The sequence below is a fragment of the Lissotriton vulgaris genome, unplaced genomic scaffold (genome assembly GCF_964263255.1).
Source record: "Lissotriton vulgaris unplaced genomic scaffold, aLisVul1.2 SCAFFOLD_225, whole genome shotgun sequence".
In the NCBI taxonomy this organism is placed as follows: domain Eukaryota; kingdom Metazoa; phylum Chordata; class Amphibia; order Caudata; family Salamandridae; genus Lissotriton; species Lissotriton vulgaris.
Window position 1 is genome coordinate 869,577 of NW_028252812.1, and position 20,164 is coordinate 889,740.

A 20,164-nucleotide genomic window follows, 5' to 3' on the forward strand; every position below is an offset into this window, starting at 1 on the left:
CCCAGCATCCCCAGGTGCTCTCTTCTTTCCACGGCGGCCCACGGGGAACTCTCGAGATCATTCCCCAGGAGACAGTCCACGGGGGCATCATCTTGGACCGTCACCTTCAACATGCCGGAGACTCCTCCCCATTCGAAGGAGACGCAGGCCATCCGACACAGACTCTCGGAATTGTCGGCTGAACGGACGGGGCAGAGGACGTTTGGCAGGATCTGTTCCGGGGTCACCAGGTGACAGCGGACGGCCGTCACACTGGCCCCCGTGTCACGTAGTGCTTCGGCCCTGCGCCCATTAATGTTCACCCACTGACTGTATTTTCTGGTGTTGGCGGGTAGGGGAGCCCGCGGGACCATTTCTCTTCCCCCTAGGCACGCTAGCACCATGGCGGCCGGTTCCCACTCGTGTTGTTCTTGTTCGTATTCTTCCTGTTCTTCGGAGATTTGCTCTCCCCCCAGGGCGGCGGCAGCTACCTGGCGGGGCCTCGGAGTCTGGTTCTGTGGACAGTTCGGGTCATTGGCGTAGTGGCCGACTCGCTGGCATCGTTGACACGTGACATTGGCTCGGAACCCTGGGCGCACCGGGGGGTTGCCCCGGCCGGCCGGGGGCGGGGTGCTGGTAGCGGGAGCGGCCGGGGCGGTGTCTCTTCCCCGTCCCTGGCCTCCTCCTCCTCCTCGGGGACGGTGCTGGCCTTGGTTGTTCCTGTTCTGTTCGTGCGGCCCACTCCGGCCTACTCGGGTGCTCTCCCATCGGTCAGCCTCGGCGGCGAGCTGCCGTGGATCAGTCAATTTACTGTCGAGGAGGTGCTGCCTGAGCTCGACGAAGCAGTTGTTGGAGAGATGCTGCCACACCATGAGATTAAAAAGTTGCTCGTAGGTCGTTACGTGGCTCCCCTTGATCCAACCCTCGAAGGCTCGGCTGAAATAGTTTACGTATTCCACCCAGGTTGTACCCGGGATCCGGGTGCAGTCTCGGAACCTCTGGCGGTACATTCCGGGTGTGAGCCCATATCGAGTGAGGAGGGCAGCCTTCATATGGTCATAGGATGTCATCAGATGATCGGGGAGCTGTAACGGGGCATCGCGGCCTTCATTGACGAACCTCCCCCATAGACCGGCTCCCCAGTCACTTCGGTCGATCCGATGGGAGGTCATGGCGATCTCGTAGGCCTTGAACCACTGTTGGATGTCGTCGTCTCGGAAGTTTTCTCGTACGACATCCTTGGGGATGTGGACCTTTTTTTCTGTCGCTCCTGGGGTGTGTGGTTGCTCGGGCACCCCCAGATTTTTGTTTTGCTTCCGTAGGTCTAATTCTGCCAGTTTGCGCTCGTGTTCGTACGCTAGTCTTTTTTCTTCGAGTTCCCTTTGCCTCTGTTTTTCTTCCCGTTCTTCTCGGAGACGTAGATGTTCGAGGTTCAGTTTTTGTTCGGCTAATTTTAGTTCACCGTCCATTTTGAGCCGTGCCATTTCTAACTCATGTAGTCTGCTTCTTTCTCTCTCTTGGATCTCTTCCTGCCAGAGACCCGTGCTTCGCTCCTTGGGAGCCGTGGTGTTCCTTTCGGATGCTGCAATGCTTTGGTCCGGGGGTCTGACGGCCCCGGTTTCTGTCCAAGACTCAATGGCGTGCTTGAAATCGTCTTTAGTGCTCAGACCGGTGGTAGTAATGCCTAGTTCGATGCAAAATTGTTTCAACTCACGATGGTTGTACTCTTCCAATTTCTCTATCTGGAATTTCTCGGTGGATACGCTCTCTTTGGTTGTCATTGTGGTTTAGTCGTGGGGTGAGCTACTCTCTGTACGATTACGCGTTGATTCGGATCGCGCCGCTGGCCACCAATGTTAGACGGACCTGGAGGGTCGGCCGAGGACAAGGGGAGAGGTCTCCGGGGAGAGCCGTCTCCAGCGATCGTACAGACGAGTAACTTCCCCCCCCACAGATGTACACCACACAAAGATAAGGTTTAACGTTCTTTATAGCAATCTTGAAGTACGATAGAATGGTACAAGGAGGTCAGGACTCAGGGGTCCCCTCGATTCTAGTCTCTTGGATGGGAAAGGGGGTAGCGGGACAGTCTTGTTACCAATCTGGTGGATGCGATGATAAGATGGATAGCTCACAATCCTCGAGCTCGGCGTTCTAGGTGGACGGGCCGCGGCAGCGCCGGCAGGTCCCGAGATGAGCGTAGGTAGGCGACAGTCCGCGGCAGCGCCAGCAGGTCCCGGTGAAGGTGGTAGTTACAACGGTCCGCGGCAGCGCCAGCAGGTCCCGACGAGGAGGAAGGAGGCAGAAGGTTGCGGCAGCGCCAGCAGGCAGGACGATAGTTCACAAGGCAGGGCTACGGCAGCGCCAGTAGTCCGTCAAGGATGAGTTCTTCACGGGGTCTCTCGACTCCAGGATACAACTGCTTTCCTGCTCTGGAGCTGCCCCAGTTATAGGTCTGGCGCCCTTTGATGTCCGGACCCTCGCACTTGGAGGTCGGGAGGTCCGGGATGAGGGAGTCCAGACACCCAGCAGGGGGGTGGAGCCAGCGCCCGGGGGAGCTGGGGGCGATCGGCACCTGGCGGGGGAGAGCCATCGACACTTCTTTCTCCCATTGACCTGCCAAGTGGTCCGTTCACCTCCGGGGTGGATGGTGGTGCCGGGATGTCGGGGCCTGGCCAGGCCCAGGGTTAGGGTCGAGTTGAGGCCACGCGGCCTCGTGGTGCAGTGTCCAAGATGGCGGCCGGGCCGGCGATGGAGCGGACAGTGGCTCGGCCCAAGGATACAGCGATGTCCGGGGGCAGGAGTCCCGTAGGGGACGGGATGCGGGTTGCTTCTGTGGGTAACACCTGGAGGGCCGGTGCTCGGGCCCTGTCATGCGGGGAGGGAGCACGCCCTTCATGTGGCCTGTCCAACAAACAGTTTTTTGGGTCCTAGTTGTTTTTAAACGCTCTTCCCTTTTATATGACAAGAAGGAATCCTTAATTTCCTTCTTTGTAAAGGGGATTATATACCTTTAAAATATTAAAATCAAACAATGTGCTATACCAATATATAATATAACTGAGCCATGGGATGAGAGAGGCATGCTCTAGGGCTCCCAATTGTCCTGGAAGGAGGCCCTGGGGTTGGAAAGTGAGAGGGAGATTTTCTCGATCCCCCACAGTCTGTGCGACAATACATCAAAAAGGGTGCATTCATGTGTACACATATTAGTTCAAAATCTACAATGCATGTACAGAAGCAGGGAACTTGAACATATATAGTCATAGCTGAATATTATTGTGCAGTAATTAGTTGGGCTCACACTGTACTCAGTAGGGGTCCACTTAGCATCCCGGGTTGCCCATAATACTAGAACACTGCCACAAAGAGAGGTCTCCACAGTACACCATTCAAGTAGGAGACGTGCTAAGTACACAGACCAGATCTCAAATAACGTGAGGGCAATCTAACTACTGCATGTCTACACTCTCACATAGCTCCACCCTCCAAAATTAACCTTCATATACCTCTAATTCCAGCTCTCCCAGCCCATGTTCCTGGTATTGTGTGTTCGCATATTGTGTCTAAAGAAAACCGCATAGAAAGGACTGCCATGCGCTCGCCTAGTAGGCCACCTCCTCCCCAGCAGCAACGCCTTCATTTAATAGGTAACATGTCAATGGGGCCCAGATATCTGTAGGTCGTGAAGCAATCGGCAATAGCTCAGAGTATGTATTTATCTGTTCTTGGCAATAAGTAAGGTCATGCAGCCAATCCTTAAATTTCGGGGCCCTGCCCCTGCCCCATCTACATGCAACTCTCCTTTTAGCCACTAATAAGGCAATTGCGGTGAATTTGCGGTGTGCTGCCTGTATGGGCTCCACATAGCCCAATAAAGCCAGAATAGGGGAGGGGTCCATCTGTGTATTGATAATTTTGAACAGTGCTGCAAACACCTGGCTCCAGTATAACTGTACTGCATCACATGCCCACGCCAGATGTAAAAAGTCAGCCGCTGGGGCACGACACCTGTCACAATTATCAGTGGTACGAAGTTGAAATCTGTACATTCGGGCTGGAGTGTATTATAATCTATGAATACATTTATAATGTATAATCCTGAATCTACTGCTAGAAGAAATGCACTCTGTTTGCCGAAGACAAAATTCCCATTGCTTGTCTGTAAGCGGTACTTCCAGTTCCTGATCCCATTTTGTTCTAGCCTCTAACGGCGGGGCGTCTATTTGCGTGTGGACCGATTTGTATATTGTTGATACTAGTTTGGAAGGCGTATCATCCTGGAGTATGTGCTGCAATGGTGCAAAAGTTTGAGGCTCATGAGGGAAATCAGGCGTAAATGCCTTCAGCCCCTGGCGTAGCCGAATATACATAAAAACGTCAAGTGGGGATGGTTGTATGCCTTCATATAAATGCTCCAAAGATCGGAATGTTCCATTATGATACAGGTCTCCCCATGTCTTAACATGGATTTTGTGGAGCAGCTTGCGAAAGCCCGTTTCCTCTAATAGAGGGATATTGGGATGATACACAAAAGGCAATAGAGGCGCGTAGAGCATGTCAGTCTCCAACCTAGCAGCAAGTCGGGACCACGCGGTCACTGTGCTCAACACAGTATTGGGTGTCTTGTCTCTGCCTTGGACTAAGGCATACAGTGCGCCCTCTATAGGGATTGGGTGCGCCAACCAGTGCTCCGTCGCCAGCTGGGGCATGTACCTCAGCTGATGCACCCAGAAGAAGGCATAATGAGCCTGAGCAGCTTGATAATACAGTTCAAAGTTGGGAACACCAAACCCTCCATGATTGTATGGCCTAGTAAGAATGTCCCATTTGAGCCGAGGCGATTTTCCGCCCCACACCAATCTGACGAGGTCTGTGCGGAGTCGTTGAAAAAAATATCTGCCGGGATAGAAGGGAATGTTTAAAAACAGATATAACAATTGTGGGAGTATAACCATCTTAATCAACGACACCCTACCCGCCATGGAAAGAGGCAGGGTGATCCATCTCGTAATGTTATCTTCAATGCGAGCCATCGTTGTGCCATAATTGGCCCGCAATAGTTCGTCTCTATCTTTTTCTATGTGTATACCCAAGTATTTGAAGTCACCCTCACACCAAGCAATGGGGTAATCCATCTCAAATCGTTTAGTAGATGCCGTAAGTGGGAATATACAAGACTTACCCCAATTGATATGAACTCCCGATATTCTACCAAAATGAATAAACTCCCTTAGGATTGGATTCAAGTTTTCGCTGGGATCTCGTATGTATAGAGTAATATCATCTGCGTACAGAGATATTAGTATCTGTCTTTGGAAACATCTCAGCGCTTTCTCCTGATGGTGCTGCCTCAACTTTGCCCCAAGTGGCTCAGTGGCTATAGCAAATAGGAGCGGCGACAGGGGGCAACCCTGCCTAGTGCCCCTAGTGATGGAAAAAGCCGAGGAAAGTCTGCCATTAATAAGCACTCTGGCCACTGGAGCCTCATATAATAGTTTAATCCATGAAATAAATATTGCCGGGAAGCCTATACGCTCCAATACTCTGAACACATAATCCCACTCTAGGGAGTCAAAGGCCTTAGTGGCGTCAAGGACAATGGCGGCCATCGGTAGATCTTCGTGCACTGAGATGAGGACCGAAAAGAAAGTACGTAAATTATGTGACGTCGCTCTGCCAGGAACAAAGCCCGACTGATCAGGTAGTATCAGGGTAGGAAGTAGGAGACTGATACGAGTAGCAATAAGCTTGGCGAGTATTTTCACGTCGCAGTTAAGCAATGAAAGGGGCCGGTAGGAGTCGCAGCTATTCGCCGGTTTCCCTGGTTTCAAAAGCGATGTTATAAGTGCTGCACGCATAGAGGGGGGTAAGTGACCAACCTCAAGTGCATCTTCGAAGACTTCCCGTAGTACCGGCGCCATAAAGTCAATGTATGTTTTGTAAAACTCCATCGGGATCCCGTCCAGTCCCGTAGCTTTACCCGACTGCATACTCATGATTGCATCCCGCACCTCATCCAACTCGAAAGGGGCACTCAAAAATGCCATCTGTGCATCGCTCAGCCACCCCAGGGATACGTCGTCAAGATACTCTTGTAATTGTAGGGTACCTGTTCTAGTGGACGTGTATAGTGCGCTGTAATGTGTCACAAACGCGTTAAGAATTTGCGCTGTATCTCTAATCACCTCTCCCTCTGGGCTTTCCAGTTCTAGTATAATATTAGGGGGATGTGTCAATCTCATCGTCGCAGCTAGAGCCTTCCCTGGTCTCTCGCCTTCGCCATATCGGCGAGCTATCCAATATTTGACCCTAAATTTAACCTCCCTAGCGGCCTCGTCAGTGTATTCAGTCAGTTTCTTGCGTATACTTGAGAGGGTGGCATTGTCAGGACATGTAGCCAACGATGCCTCAAGATTTGTAAGTTCCACCTCTAGGGCCGTCAATCGCGCCTTTATACTTTTTAAAACTCCCGATCCTTTAGCAATGCAAACCCCCCTCAGAGTCACCTTAAATGCATCCCAAATAGTTTCCACGTCATTTACTGAGTCTTTATTTCGCTTAAAAAAATCAAAGCATTCCTCTCGTAATTCTTCCTGGATTGCAGTGTCCAGTACCATCGTGGATTGCAGTCGCCAGGCAGTTTTCGAGGGGCCTAAGTCCACTGATCTCAGGGTAATGTGTACCGGTGAGTGATCAGAGTACGTCCTGGGGAGGTGCTGCGCCTTAACAAGTGCAGTGAAGAACTGAGGTGAAATAAATATGTAATCTAGCCTCGCCCATGAACGTGCTTGTGCTGTAAAGTGAGTACCCTCCAGTGCGTCCATATGTAGATGCCTCCAGGTGTCTATTAAATTGTGATCTGTGATTGCCGCGCGTAGTGTTGCCCTTGCCTTAGTGTAATGATGAGGGGATGTGTGGGACCTATCCATAGACGAGTCTAGTGTAGTATTGAAATCTCCCCCCCAGAGTAGATGCTGTGGGGCCGTACCTACAATGGCAGCCCACAAATCTGTGAAAAACTGAGGGTCGTCGATGTTCGGGCCATAGCAACATACTAAAGTGACCGCAATGTGTCCCAGTCTGCCCCACATCATACAGTATCTCCCCTGTGCATCCGCTTTGGTGCCTGCCATAATGAAGGGCGTTCCCCTCTTGACTAATATCGCTATTCCTCTAGCATACGTCAAGAAGGAGGAGAAAACAGTGTGAGCCGCCCATTTACTAGCAAAGGTGTGGATAGCATGTGCTCTGAAATGAGTTTCTTGGAGAAAGGCTATATGCACTGAATGGCGGTCCAGGTATGATAGAATGTGACGCCGTTTCCTCGGGTCTCCTAAGCCCCTCACGTTCCATGTCAAGACATTTAAATCAGTATCCCCCATGAGCAGGCAGTGCACCCGGCAGTGTAAAGTATGCGAGGTACGCCAGTAAAGGCCAATTTCTACAACCAGCGGCTCCCGGGTCATGCACCGTGACAGTATGCCAATAATCACGCAACCCGGGCCCTACCACAATATACATGCTAATGCAATGCTGTGAACAAATGCTCGTGTGTACAAAATGCACTGCGAGAGTATTCTCCCGCTTTCCGTCATCCTGACTACTTATCAGATCTAGATGCAACATCTCTTTGATAGTCCTTGCACCCAAACTTATGCCAAAATTGTCAAAGGCCCAATCCCTCCCCACCCCCAACCGGAACCCCTCCAATTTGTCATGAACAATAACACTCGCTACAAGTCTAACTGTCAATGCAGTAAATCCTATACAAAACAATTCAAGGTCCTGAGTCTCACCATTCCCCCATTGAGGTCTGCCTGGATATGGTCTACTCCCACGCCCAGCCCAGGCCCCTACAACTGACGAGCTCCTAACATACATCATCCTCATCTCTCCTGCAAATAAGATACAATGCCTGTGCATCAGCCGGCTATATTTATGCATGTGCAATAGAAAAACATCAGAACCCCTTTTTGTAGTATATGACGTAAAAAAGTTCTCAAAAGACCTTACCCCTCCCTCCTTCCACTGAAGCATCCCCAACTTGCCAGCATCCCCTCCCCACCCACCACCCCAGTCATTAAGTAAACAACCCAACATCCGTAATGTAACCAATATGACCATCGGGGTATACCCTTCCGGGGTCATCAGAGGAATGCACATATCCACCCCTTACTCCTCACCCTTCATCCTGCACGGCCGCAAGCGGGCACAGTCTAAAGGAAGGGGGGGGGGGTGCCTGGAATACGTTACCACCAACTGTCCAATACCTGTCCATGGTATTCTCGACCAGCAGCGCTGCTCTCACATGATAGAGGCTGCCCTGTGGGCTTCTTCGTGACCTCCATTTGCACAGCACAGCATCGCCGCACTCAAAATCCTAAAGTTAATCGCCTTCTTCCATCAATTGTTCATCTGTCTGTCCTTCATCGCAGTCCTGTCGACGTCCAGATCTCGCCCGCCGTAGGCTTTTAAAAAAATCCTCCACCTGCTGCAGGTTTGTGAAGAAGTGTTGCTTTGCCTGGTGGGTCACTCTCAGCTTTGCGGGGTACAGGAGTGCATAGTCTATTTGTAACATACAGAGTTTTTTCTTGACATCAAGAAATTTACGCCTCTGCTCCTGTACTATGGGCGTAAAGTCTGGATATATGGAAAAGCTGACTCCATCACATGTCAAGTTTTGGTTGGTACGTGCTGCCCGCAACGCTGTATCCTGATCACGATAGTTGAGAAGCCGTGCAATGATGGGTGTTGGTGGAGCCCCAGGTTTAGGCCGCGGCCCAAGTGAGCGATGTGCTCTTTCGATGATGAATTGTTTAGAGAACGCTTCCGTCCCAACTGCAACAAGGAGTATCTTCTCCACGTGCTCCTCCATACGCCCTGTGTTGGTGGATTCCGGCACGCCTATGACACGAATGTTATTGCGCCGGCTGCGGGCTTCCAACTCTTCATTCTTCGCAGCAATGATTCTGAGGACATTATCCATATGGCCGAGATACCCGCCACCCCCTCTCAACACAATCCCCAAGAATTGGGAAACCGGAAACAGTTCTTGAACTTTTGGAAGGCGGGAAGGGAGTCACCCTTCCCGGCCGTATTTATTAAAATATGAAACAAAAGAAAACATTAAAATAACAGTTTCATATAATGTACAATTTCATTTCCACATTACGATGTTGGCTAACCTTAACAGATCTCTAATACAAAGGTTCTCCTAGCCGAACTAACATCCTACAAAACATTTGACTTGAAATTGTACATCCTAACGTTAAGGGCCAACGGCAAGGTCGTAACCGGTGTCAGATCCCTAAACCAGAAATACCCCCCTCACTTGTGAGAGGAGCGACCGCACAGAGGCGTACCTCAAGTGCATCTACCAATTTCCCTTTGTACTTGACGGGGGCCCCAATAAACTCGACGCCATTTAACGGTCGTTCGAGGACTCGTGTGAGGTGTCTAAAAGGTAGCATAAACCCCCTCCCGCACCCCACACAACTTACCCATCTGCCGTCGCAGATGTCCTGGCCCCGGGAAATTCCCCAGGAGGGGCCGTAGCCCCTCCTATCCAGGAAGGGGCCTTGACCACCTTTCCTTTCCTTCCGGCGGCCTCTCCTTAGACAGGACCGCCTCCCCGTTGAGGGGCCAATTGGCCACCTCCCCCGCGCGCTCCCATCCGTAATGGGTGACGCCCCCTCATAGGGATCTTCCAATTACTGCTCACCGATCATGACCTTACCGCCCGACCAAAATAAATACGACAGTTCTACCTAAGTTACTAAGATTTACAAAGCAAAACAACATTTATTATCAGGCGTAAATACTGATCAATTCTTGTTCAAGATTACTTTATTTGCAAAACCTACTGAAAATAACCAATCTTTATTGCATCGTTAAGAAATTTCACGACAATCATCACAACCTGTAAGAAAACAGATAAAACCAAAGATACTATATCAACTGTATTTACAACGAATCGCTGTCCTCAGGGGCTGGTGGGTGGGTCAAAATTTGCTCTTCGTTCCGTCTCGAGCTCACGTGCAGCGGGGAGGTGCAGCTTCAGAGCACAGGAACAAGAGGATGCTTTCTTGGCTTCAGCTCCTTTTATCCGTCTTCAGGGTGGGCGTGAACCCGCCCCCGCCTGCCTCCGAGGGCGTGGCCGGCCGCGTTGGTGTCTAGGCCAGCCCACTCTAGGGCGGGAAAAAGGCGCGCCCCGGCTACGCCGCTTCGGGCATACCAGCCGAGACTCGCCTCCCGCCCAAGATGGCTTCCCGGGGGGATCGTGGTACTCCACCATACGTTCGGGGGGACCGATTGGTCGCCCCTTTCCATATGGCCGAGATACCCGCCACCCCCTCTCAACACAATCCCCAAGAATTGGGAAACCGGAAACAGTTCTTGAACTTTTGGAAGGCGGGAAGGGAGTCACCCTTCCCGGCCGTATTTATTAAAATATGAAACAAAAGAAAACATTAAAATAACAGTTTCATATAATGTACAATTTCATTTCCACATTACGATGTTGGCTAACCTTAACAGATCTCTAATACAAAGGTTCTCCTAGCCGAACTAACATCCTACAAAACATTTGACTTGAAATTGTACATCCTAACGTTAAGGGCCAACGGCAAGGTCGTAACCGGTGTCAGATCCCTAAACCAGAAATACCCCCCTCACTTGTGAGAGGAGCGACCGCACAGAGGCGTACCTCAAGTGCATCTACCAATTTCCCTTTGTACTTGACGGGGGCCCCAATAAACTCGACGCCATTTAACGGTCGTTCGAGGACTCGTGTGAGGTGTCTAAAAGGTAGCGTAAACCCCCTCCCGCACCCCACACAACTTACCCATCTGCCGTCGCAGATGTCCTGGCCCCGGGAAATTCCCCAGGAGGGGCCGTAGCCCCTCCTATCCAGGAAGGGGCCTTGACCACCTTTCCTTTCCTTCCGGCGGCCTCTCCTTAGACAGGACCGCCTCCCCGTTGAGGGGCCAATTGGCCACCTCCCCCGCGCGCTCCCATCCGTAATGGGTGACGCCCCCTCATAGGGATCTTCCAATTACTGCTCACCGATCATGACCTTACCGCCACAGGCCGGATAGTTGACCGGCTATCCGGACCCCCCACAAAACACTCCTACCTAAAGGTCATGCTGTAAACTCCTTAACCATGCTATGAAGTCTCCTATGAGTAATTCGTTCCCCACCCGGGACAAATGAACCCCGTCTCCCAAATACATACTGTCCCCTTTAATACAACCATGCGAAACAGAATGCAGTGTATTTGAACGAAACAATCTACTCATTTTATTATTAATTTTCCTTACTGAATGATTCAGCGCAGAAACAGAAATAGCCCCCCGCCACACTTTCCGTGGGATCATATGGGACCATGCAATTGTGCACCCTGGAACTCTTCTCGCCAACCAACTTACCGTGGAAAGCATCGCCTCAAGAAGAAGTCGTCTACCAGTGGTCACCAAATCATTGCCCCCAAGATGTACTATGACTACAGACGGCGGTGACCTTGTCCGCCCTAACAAACCCTCGAAAAATGATCGAAACTGGTCAATACAGAGCCCGCCCTTTCCGTAGAAGGACACACTGTACCCGTATTCCCCAGCCACGTGAATCATGTCACCTGCTTTGAATTCGTCCGCGGCACGCCTCACGTATGAGTGGCCCACGACCCACACCTCCTTTTTCGCAGCCGGCAATGTCTGACCGCTGGCCCCCCGGTGTCGGGTCGACTGGACAGTCCGCCCCGCCTCGTAGGCTTGCGCAACTGAAAACCAAACAAAAACAAGAAGCGTGAGTACATCATTACAGCTTCACAACATGTGCAACCGCACATACCTCTTATAACAGTTCGAGGACCAACGCCCCACACGTTTTACTTGTTCAACGTTCAGACCCCTGGCTGTAGCTTCCGTAGCAGCCCCTATCCGAAAGGAATGGGTCCCAAAGTCGCCGGGGTTCAAACCCGCGGCCGAAATCGACATCGCAAGCACCCGCTGAAACTGAAACCTCGTCAGTGGGGTGGCGTCAGCGTGTCTTAACAAGGTCCCCCCCCATGCTGCCACCCTCTGTGCTAAATATTCCTCTACGCACCCCACAGGGCACATGGCAGACCCGGGGATCCTCTGGATGATTACGCAGTCCCCGATTGCATCCTGATCGGATTTGGACCTGACAAACGAGACCGTCATTGTCTCCTCCCTGACCTGAATGTGTTCCCGGCACAGTCCCCCCATCGTATCCTGCTTGTTCCTTGCCACTAATTCGCTTACCCGCATAGCCCCATGGAATGCTAATGCAAATGCGGCTCAGAACAACACTGCTTCGTACTGGGATGAACATGTTACCGGTAGCACGGATAATAACAGGGCCAACCTATCCAGACCTATCGGGTGCCTATCGTCTACTCTGCGACCCTCAAGGCGTTGCCACCCACGTAGCGCTTTTTGCACAACGAAAGACGCTGTCGGGTCCTGGATCCCATGAGCCCTTGCCATGAAGGAAATGGCGGCCCGGTGCCTCTGGGCCGTAGCTACTGACTTGCCTGCGTGACGTAAAGAGAGCAGGAATCTCACTACACACTCTTCCAGACCCCAAAGCTCCCTCCCGGCAGTACCCAAAAAGGCCCAATAGGAACGGAACGCCCCTTCATATGCCTTCCTCGTCCTGGGTGCTAAACTCTCTCCCACGAGGTCTTGTAGTTCGGGGCACCGAGAGACCAGAGAGCTTCGGGAAAGGGTGCCGCCACCGGGTCCGCTGTGGGCAGAAAACCCCAGAAGGCCTGCATACGGAAACGAGAGAGCGCATCAGCCGCTTGGTTCATCACCCCCGGCACGTGTCGCGCCCTAAACAGTACATTCAGTTGCATGCACAACAACACAATTTCTTTGAGCAGTCTCAGAATCAATTTGCAACGTGCTGCCTGACTATTGATACACTCAACCACGGTCATGTTATCCGACCAGAACACCACAGAGTGATCCCTAAACCCTTCTGGCCATGTTTTCAAGGCCACCAGAATAGGGAACAGTTCGAGAAAAGCAATGTTACTCGTCAACCCGCACTCATGCCACCATGACGGCCATTTTTGAGCCGACCATTGTGTACCCAATATGGCGCCAAAACCCACACTCCCCGCCGAGTCTGTCCATAGCCCCAGCTCCTCGGAAGACACTGCTGGTTTATTCCAGACAATTCGACCATTGAAATCCGCCAGGAATGCAATCCAAATGCGCATGTCCTGGCGAACCTCTGCCGAGAGTCTCGTACGATGATGTCCTTCCTTCAAGCCGACCATGGACTGTGCAATCGAGCGGGAAAAGGGGCGTGCCATCGGCATTACTCTTAGGGCAAAATTCAACTGACCAACCACCTGTTGCAATTGATGCAAGTTCACTTTCGTTGCACGAATACATGCCTCAAGGGATAACCTGAATTTTAACACTTTTTCTTTAGGTAAACGAAAACAACCTTCCACCGAGTCGAGCTCGATCCCCAGAAACTCGATCAAGGTCGAGGGACCCACCGTCTTACCTGGCGCCAAAGGCACACCGAATTGATTCATTAGGACACAAAATTCATGTAAGGCCTGTCCACACTCAGAATCCCCGGCTGCCCCCAGAAACAGAAAGTCATCGAGATAGTGCATAACATGTTGAAAACCTGTCTTCCTCGTGAATACCCACTGCAGAAAGCAACTGAATTTCTCGAAATAGGCACATGAAATCGAGCATCCCATTGGCATACATTTATCCATGTAATAGCGACCCTGAAACTGAAAACCAAGGAGACGCTGATCGTCTGGGTGTACCGGGAGCAACCGGAACGCTGACTCGATGTCCGATTTGGCCATCAGTGTCCCGGGCCCCAGGCGATTCAACATGGCAACGGCCTCATCGAAAGATGCGTACCGCACCGAACATACTTCCGGGTCTATCGCGTCATTCACGGAAAGACCATGTGGGGCTGACAAATTGTGTATCAGCCGAAACTCACCCGGGTCCTTCTTGGGAACCACCCCTAGAGGAGAACACACGAAATTAGCAACTGGTGGCAAATCGAATGGACCGGCGACACGACCTCGAGTCACCTCTTTCCCAATCTTTACCTGTACCACTGCCGTGTGCTGTAAGACCGACATTTGATTCTTACAGTCCGGTACCCCCTGAAAATCCCCCACTGGGATGCGGAAACCATATGAAAACCCGTTCCGTAACACCCCAGCGGAGGCATGATCTGGGTATTCGCTGAGCCAAGGAATCATCGCCATGGTATCAATCGGGGTCGGTAAAGGCGCCCCTCGGACTATATTAGACCTGTTTGGCGCCTCCCTTACCACCGTTATCACCCGTTTTGGCTCTGCACATGGACTCAGGATGGGATGGCTGCCCGCACCCCCCACACTCATGTCTGAATTTGCATGACCCCTGGGGCCTGGTACATTTGCCCCTGTTAAAATTCCAACAGATCCCCCTTTTACCTGTGTTGCCATTCGGCTTCGTGTGGAACTCGTTACCTGTACCCGTCCGAAAGGGCGTCCCTGAGTTTTGGCGGGAGGATTCCCCCCCGTTACTCCCCACTAATGGCACCTTCAACATCCCTGTACTCTCCATTTTTTGCCAAGACACAGAGTCGTAACAATCCCAAGACAACAACGGGTTGTGTTCTTTAGCTTTTCTAAACAGATTATCATAGCAGAACCACTGATTGCCCCCATATGCCACAGAATACTCCATAATACGTGACTGATAAATGGGTAACTCGGTCAACAACTCAGGTCTGCGCTCCCCCATGATGGAAGTAAAAATTCCCCACGCTCTGCCCCAAGTACCAATGGTCTCGTCCACCTTAAAGGCGGCCATTTTTGCGCGCCAAACACTCGGATGCATGAGCTCCTTTTGACTCTTTACATGCTCGATCTCGTAATGGTCGGTAAGCAATGAAAACATGTTTACATATTTATCCGCCCAAATCAATTCCTTGACTTCTAGCGGGACGTGCTGGGCAATCTTCTCCTTTCGAGAAGGTGCTGACTCCCCCCCCGCAATCGGCAATGGCCGCTTACCTGAAGTAGACCCCACGCTTGTCGCCGAACTTGGGCCTGCTGTACTTCCAACCGCCGGGACCTGCGGGGAACAGGAGATGGAGTCTTCGCAGCCTCCCTAGATTCCCGCAATTGCCTCAACACTGCCCGGGCGTCGTCAGCCGTGGCGCCCTCGCTATCGTTTCCCAACCACGCTGCCAATTGCGCCGCTAACTCGGGGGGCATATCCTCCCTGTTCGCAGGGGTGACCACCACAGGGATTGGATTCCCCTCCTTTGGCGCCGGGGTTGGCTCCTCTCGTGGCGCTTCGGGAACCGGGGTCTCCCCCCCAAGTGCTCCCCTTCTGGGCCTCTTGCTCTTTCCACCGGGAATTGTTCCCTGTAAAGGCCGTTTCGGTCCTCCCTCCCCGTCCTTAGCCTCAACCTTTCTCTTTAGATCGGCTATCTCCTTCATGAGTATGCTCTTCGTTCCGTCTCGAGCTCACGTGCAGCGGGGAGGTGCAGCTTCAGAGCACAGGAACAAGAGGATGCTTTCTTGGCTTCAGCTCCTTTTATCCGTCTTCAGGGTGGGCGTGCACCCGCCCCGCCTGCCTCCGAGGGCGTGGCCGGCCGCGTTGGTGTCTAGGCCAGCCCACTCTAGGGCGGGAAAAAGGCGCGCCCCGGCTACGCCCCTTCGGGCATACCAGCCGAGACTCGCCTCCCGCCCAAGATGGCTTCCCGGGGGGATCGTGGTACTCCACCATACGTTCGGGGGGACCGATTGGTCGCCCCTTTCCATTCTCGAGAGTTGGGTGGTATGTGAGGCCGTGGTGTCATCATTTTCAGAAATAGGCCTTTCAGTCTCGGTGATCCGCTCCTCATGTACATCTATTTTTTGTGCGATAGCGTCCATCCTAGATGATATTCGATCGACTTTATCAACTATTGTGGCAAACCCTTGCCTCATTTCCTGCATCAGCTGTTGTATGTCTGACCTTGATGAGCTAGAACTAGCTCCGGTATCTGCTGGGCTTTGCGCACCTACTGTGCTCAGTACGTTCCGCAACCCTTTTTTGGTAGTCGAGGACTCAAAGGTCAATTTAGGCTGTCGATTGTCCTGCTTACCCATTGTGTATCTCCTGTAGGGACTTGTAGTAGCCGGAGAGGGTCGCTTCCCACGTTCTTCTCTGGAGAGGCAGGAGTCAATATTCATGGGCACAGTTCAGTTCTTCGGGATGTTTCTATCTGTAGTAGGCAAGTGTCCACAAGGTGATGCAAGCAAATGTGTCCCTTTGGTAGGGAGAAGGATCTCCACACACTACTGTTAGCAACCGTTATTCACCTCTCTTAGTCACGTGGTATTTAGAATGTTCCCATCATTAATGAGAGTATATGGAGGCAGCACGTGTTTTCCGCAGCTTTCTCACTCCCGGATGGGGAGTCCCCGCGAACAGCAGCCCCCGATCTGCGGAATCAAATGAGGCCTGTGGATGCGACTCAACCGGATGCACTTCACAGTTCGGCCCAAACGAGCAGCAACACAGATCAAAGAGTCGTGGAGCAGTATAGACCGCCAGATCCGTGAGGCCCCGCAGCTCGTAACTGCCGTCTCTGAGTCCGCTCGTTATGGTGTAAGGAGTTTCAAACAGCAGCGTGTTGACTTAGGATGATGGGCGTATTGCTGCTGTTTGTAATAGGCATCGCGGCGTACAGCAGTCAATCCCAGGTGCACTTTTGCATTAGGCAGTGAGCACAAGCACCTCCATGGTCAAGATAGCACTGTGTAGTTTACCGCTGTTTGGTGTCTATGCCTTGAGCATTGCCCTACCCTCTGGCCACAGTCTGTTCTCACAGATCACCCATGTGCAGATCCAGAGTCCAGCGTAGGAACAGCCTGCTCTTTACCCTCCGACGTGCACCTCCGTCGTTTCACGCCAGTGTGGTTTTCCTGCCATGGTATTCTCTGCCCGGCCAATGCTGCAGTTCGTGTGTGTTTGCGCTCTTCCTCTCTCCCACGATCCTAATCTCTTGACCCCTGCTTACTTCTGCAGCTGCATACCAGAGCCCCCACTCCCTCGGCTCTGAGTCGCCGCCACGAGTCTAGCACAGCACGGGGTGGTGAAACGCAGCTCGCCCGTTATGCCGGCCGGGGCTCCACTTACTCGCCCAGTCCGTATGGCGATAACTTGGTCACAAATGTGCCTTGGGTCAAAGATCAGGAGCACCCCGGGATAGACATATGTTCTTGGGGCTGTGCAGTGACGAACCAGGCTCCCGCCAGGCCAGCCCGCCCAGACAAGCACGACCCGAGCAGCAGGTAAAGTTAGCGGGGGGCGGGGGTGATTCCGCCTCTCGCCTCTTGCCTGAGAGCCCCGGCGTCCACCCCAAATCCACACCGGTGCTGCACCGCGCCCCGCCAGGCTCTCCGCCCCGTCTCAGTCGGTGTGCCTCACCGCAGTGTCCCGGTCCGGTCACCCAGCCCGCCTCCGCACAGCCGCCCAATGTCAGAAGCTCGCCTGGTTGCTCCGATGGCACTAGCGACACTCAGCGCAGCCTCAATGCCTTCACGGATCTCCGCACCGCAGCAGTGAGGCGAGGTGGGGGCTACTTCAGTGTTTCATCTCTTGAGGCCTGCACGCCTCGTGGGCCGCTGGGGTGTTGCGTAGTCACTGGTCCCCGGCCACTCGATCTGTCAGGATTCAGCCCAGCTCTCGGCCTCTCATTCCGCTGCTTCTAACTTCGGGCTGCAGTGTCGGATCGCTCCCAAACTTTCACCGAGTCTGCAGCTCAGTATCCACGACACCTGTGTACTATTTGAATAGGTTTTGGCATTGGTAGGTAAGGATAATTATAGGATCATCTGTCCAGGCAGCAGGAGCCTCACTACAGTGCGGCCATTCTGCGTGCGCGCCCTCTAGCCCCCCCCGAAGAGAGGGATTTGGGTTTTAAAGTGAACATTAATGTCCTCTATGGTTTAAATCTTTTATTAGCATTTAGAAAAAAAAGGGCAGACAGAAACAGCAGCAAATTAAACACTTCAGGGAATTAACTCCCCGGTAGCTAGTCACATATGGTTTACTGCAAGTGATGCATTACAAGCCCAAACTAAGTAAAAGAATACCCTGCCCTAGAGATCCCACCCCCATAGAGTCCCCCTCAGCTCCCCCTACCCTGTCCCCACTCACCTGGTGACCTACATTGTACTAAAGGGGATAGTTGGCTGCAGACTTTTTGCCGTGTGTTGGTCCGACTTAGGGGCCTCAGTGAGTATGAGATATTTTGGCCAGGTCATTTCATTGAATTCCTGCAAAAGTAGAGACACATATGGTCCCCACACCTCCTGAAATTCCTCCCCCTTCCCTGCCAGAGACATAGATATCCTCTCCATACCTAATATGTGCCAGATTTTATGTAGCCAGTTCGTGTGAGTGGGGATACTCATTGTTCCCCAATAGGCAAGAATGGCCTGGAAAGCTGTGCCCAGTGCCATACCAATCTGGCTGCCGCAGACAGACTTTAGGGGGTAGTTCAGAGGATTTGAGAGACCCAGCAGCACATAAGTGGGGAAACCCGGGAGCTGCGTGTCTAGGTAATTGTCGATGTCATCGAGGACTCGTGTCCAGTAATGCTGGATGCGTGGGCACTCCCACAAGATGTGTGTCAAGGTCCCCCTGTCCCGCAACCCCACCAATACCTGTTGCTGTGTGAGGGTTTGATTTTGTGTATTCTAACTGGTGTATAGTACCAATGTGAGGTGATCTTAGTCAGTGTCTCTGTGAGGACTGTGTTGCATGTTGTGTGGCGAGCACGATATCCTATGTTCTCCCACTCTTTCGTGCTTAAGGACCATCCCAATTCCTCTTACCATCTTGCACACCCTGCGTGGAAAGTGCAGACCTGGGTCTGGAGAAGGAGTGCGTATAATTCCGAGATCAGGTCCTTGTCAGATGATTTAGCTAGGAGCCACCTTTCAAACTGCGTGAGGCGATGCTGCGCTTTGGCGTGATTAGATGGGTGCATGATCCAATGCCTTAATTGAAGGTAATGGAAGTGTTCCGCTTCTGGGATCCCAAAGATGTCCTGCACATGGGAGAATGTGAACTGGCCCTCCACATCAAAGAAGTGGCCCATAGAGCGGCATCCTGCCTCCCTCCAAACTGCAAAATTTGAGGCTGGAAATCCAGGCATAAAGTCCGGATTCTCACAGAGAGGGGATAGAGGGGACGGGTGTGAGGTCAGGCCTAGCTTAGTACTGGTGCTGTCCCAGGCAGTTAGTATCACCCACGTTACTGGGGATACATACAAACTTTGGGGTCTCTGTGCTTTGGGGAAGAACGGAATCTTCCAGAGATCGGTGCCCGCCACCCCCTAATCCTGAAAGAGCCATGGCTTTTCCGATTCCGGGAGACTCCACTCCACTAAATATCTCAGTTGCGTCACTTTAAAATAGAGTCGTAGGTCCAGGATTCCCAGCCCTCTGGCCTCTGGAGGGAGGTAGCTCAGGGAGCGCTTCATTCACAGCTTCCGTGCTTGCCATATGAACTGCGCTAATTCTGACTGAAGTTTAGCAAGCATCCCCCGTGGAGGAGCGAGAGGCATGGTTTGGAAAAGGTATAGTATTTTGGGAGGGCCGTCATCTTACACGCCGCTACCTGCCCCAAAAAGGAGACGTTAAAGTGTTTCCACCTCACCAAGTTGCTCCGTAGTTGCCAGAGGAGTGCCCCGTAGTTACTATCTATGGTTGCCGATATTGAGTTGGCGCGGGTGATCCCTAAGTGCGAGATGGTTGTCGAGGCCTACTCCAACAGATATTGGGCTGCGAGAAGATCCACCATGCCCTGAGGGACCAAGAGGTTGAGTGCTTGAGATTTTGTGATGTTTATTTTGAACCCTGAAGTCGCTCCAAAAGTCTGCAATTCCTCCAGGAAGGCCAGGAGGGAGACAGCGGGGCATGCTAGGGATGCCAGGACGTCATCGGCATAGAAGCTGATAATGTGTCTATCACCGCCGAAGGGGACCCCGGCCATGTTCGGGTGATCCTTGACCCTCTGCGCCAAAGGCTCCATAAGCTCCATATACAAAGCAAATAATAGGGGCGAGTGGACAGCCCCGACGGGTTCCTCTATGGATGGAAAAGGGGGAAGAGGTAA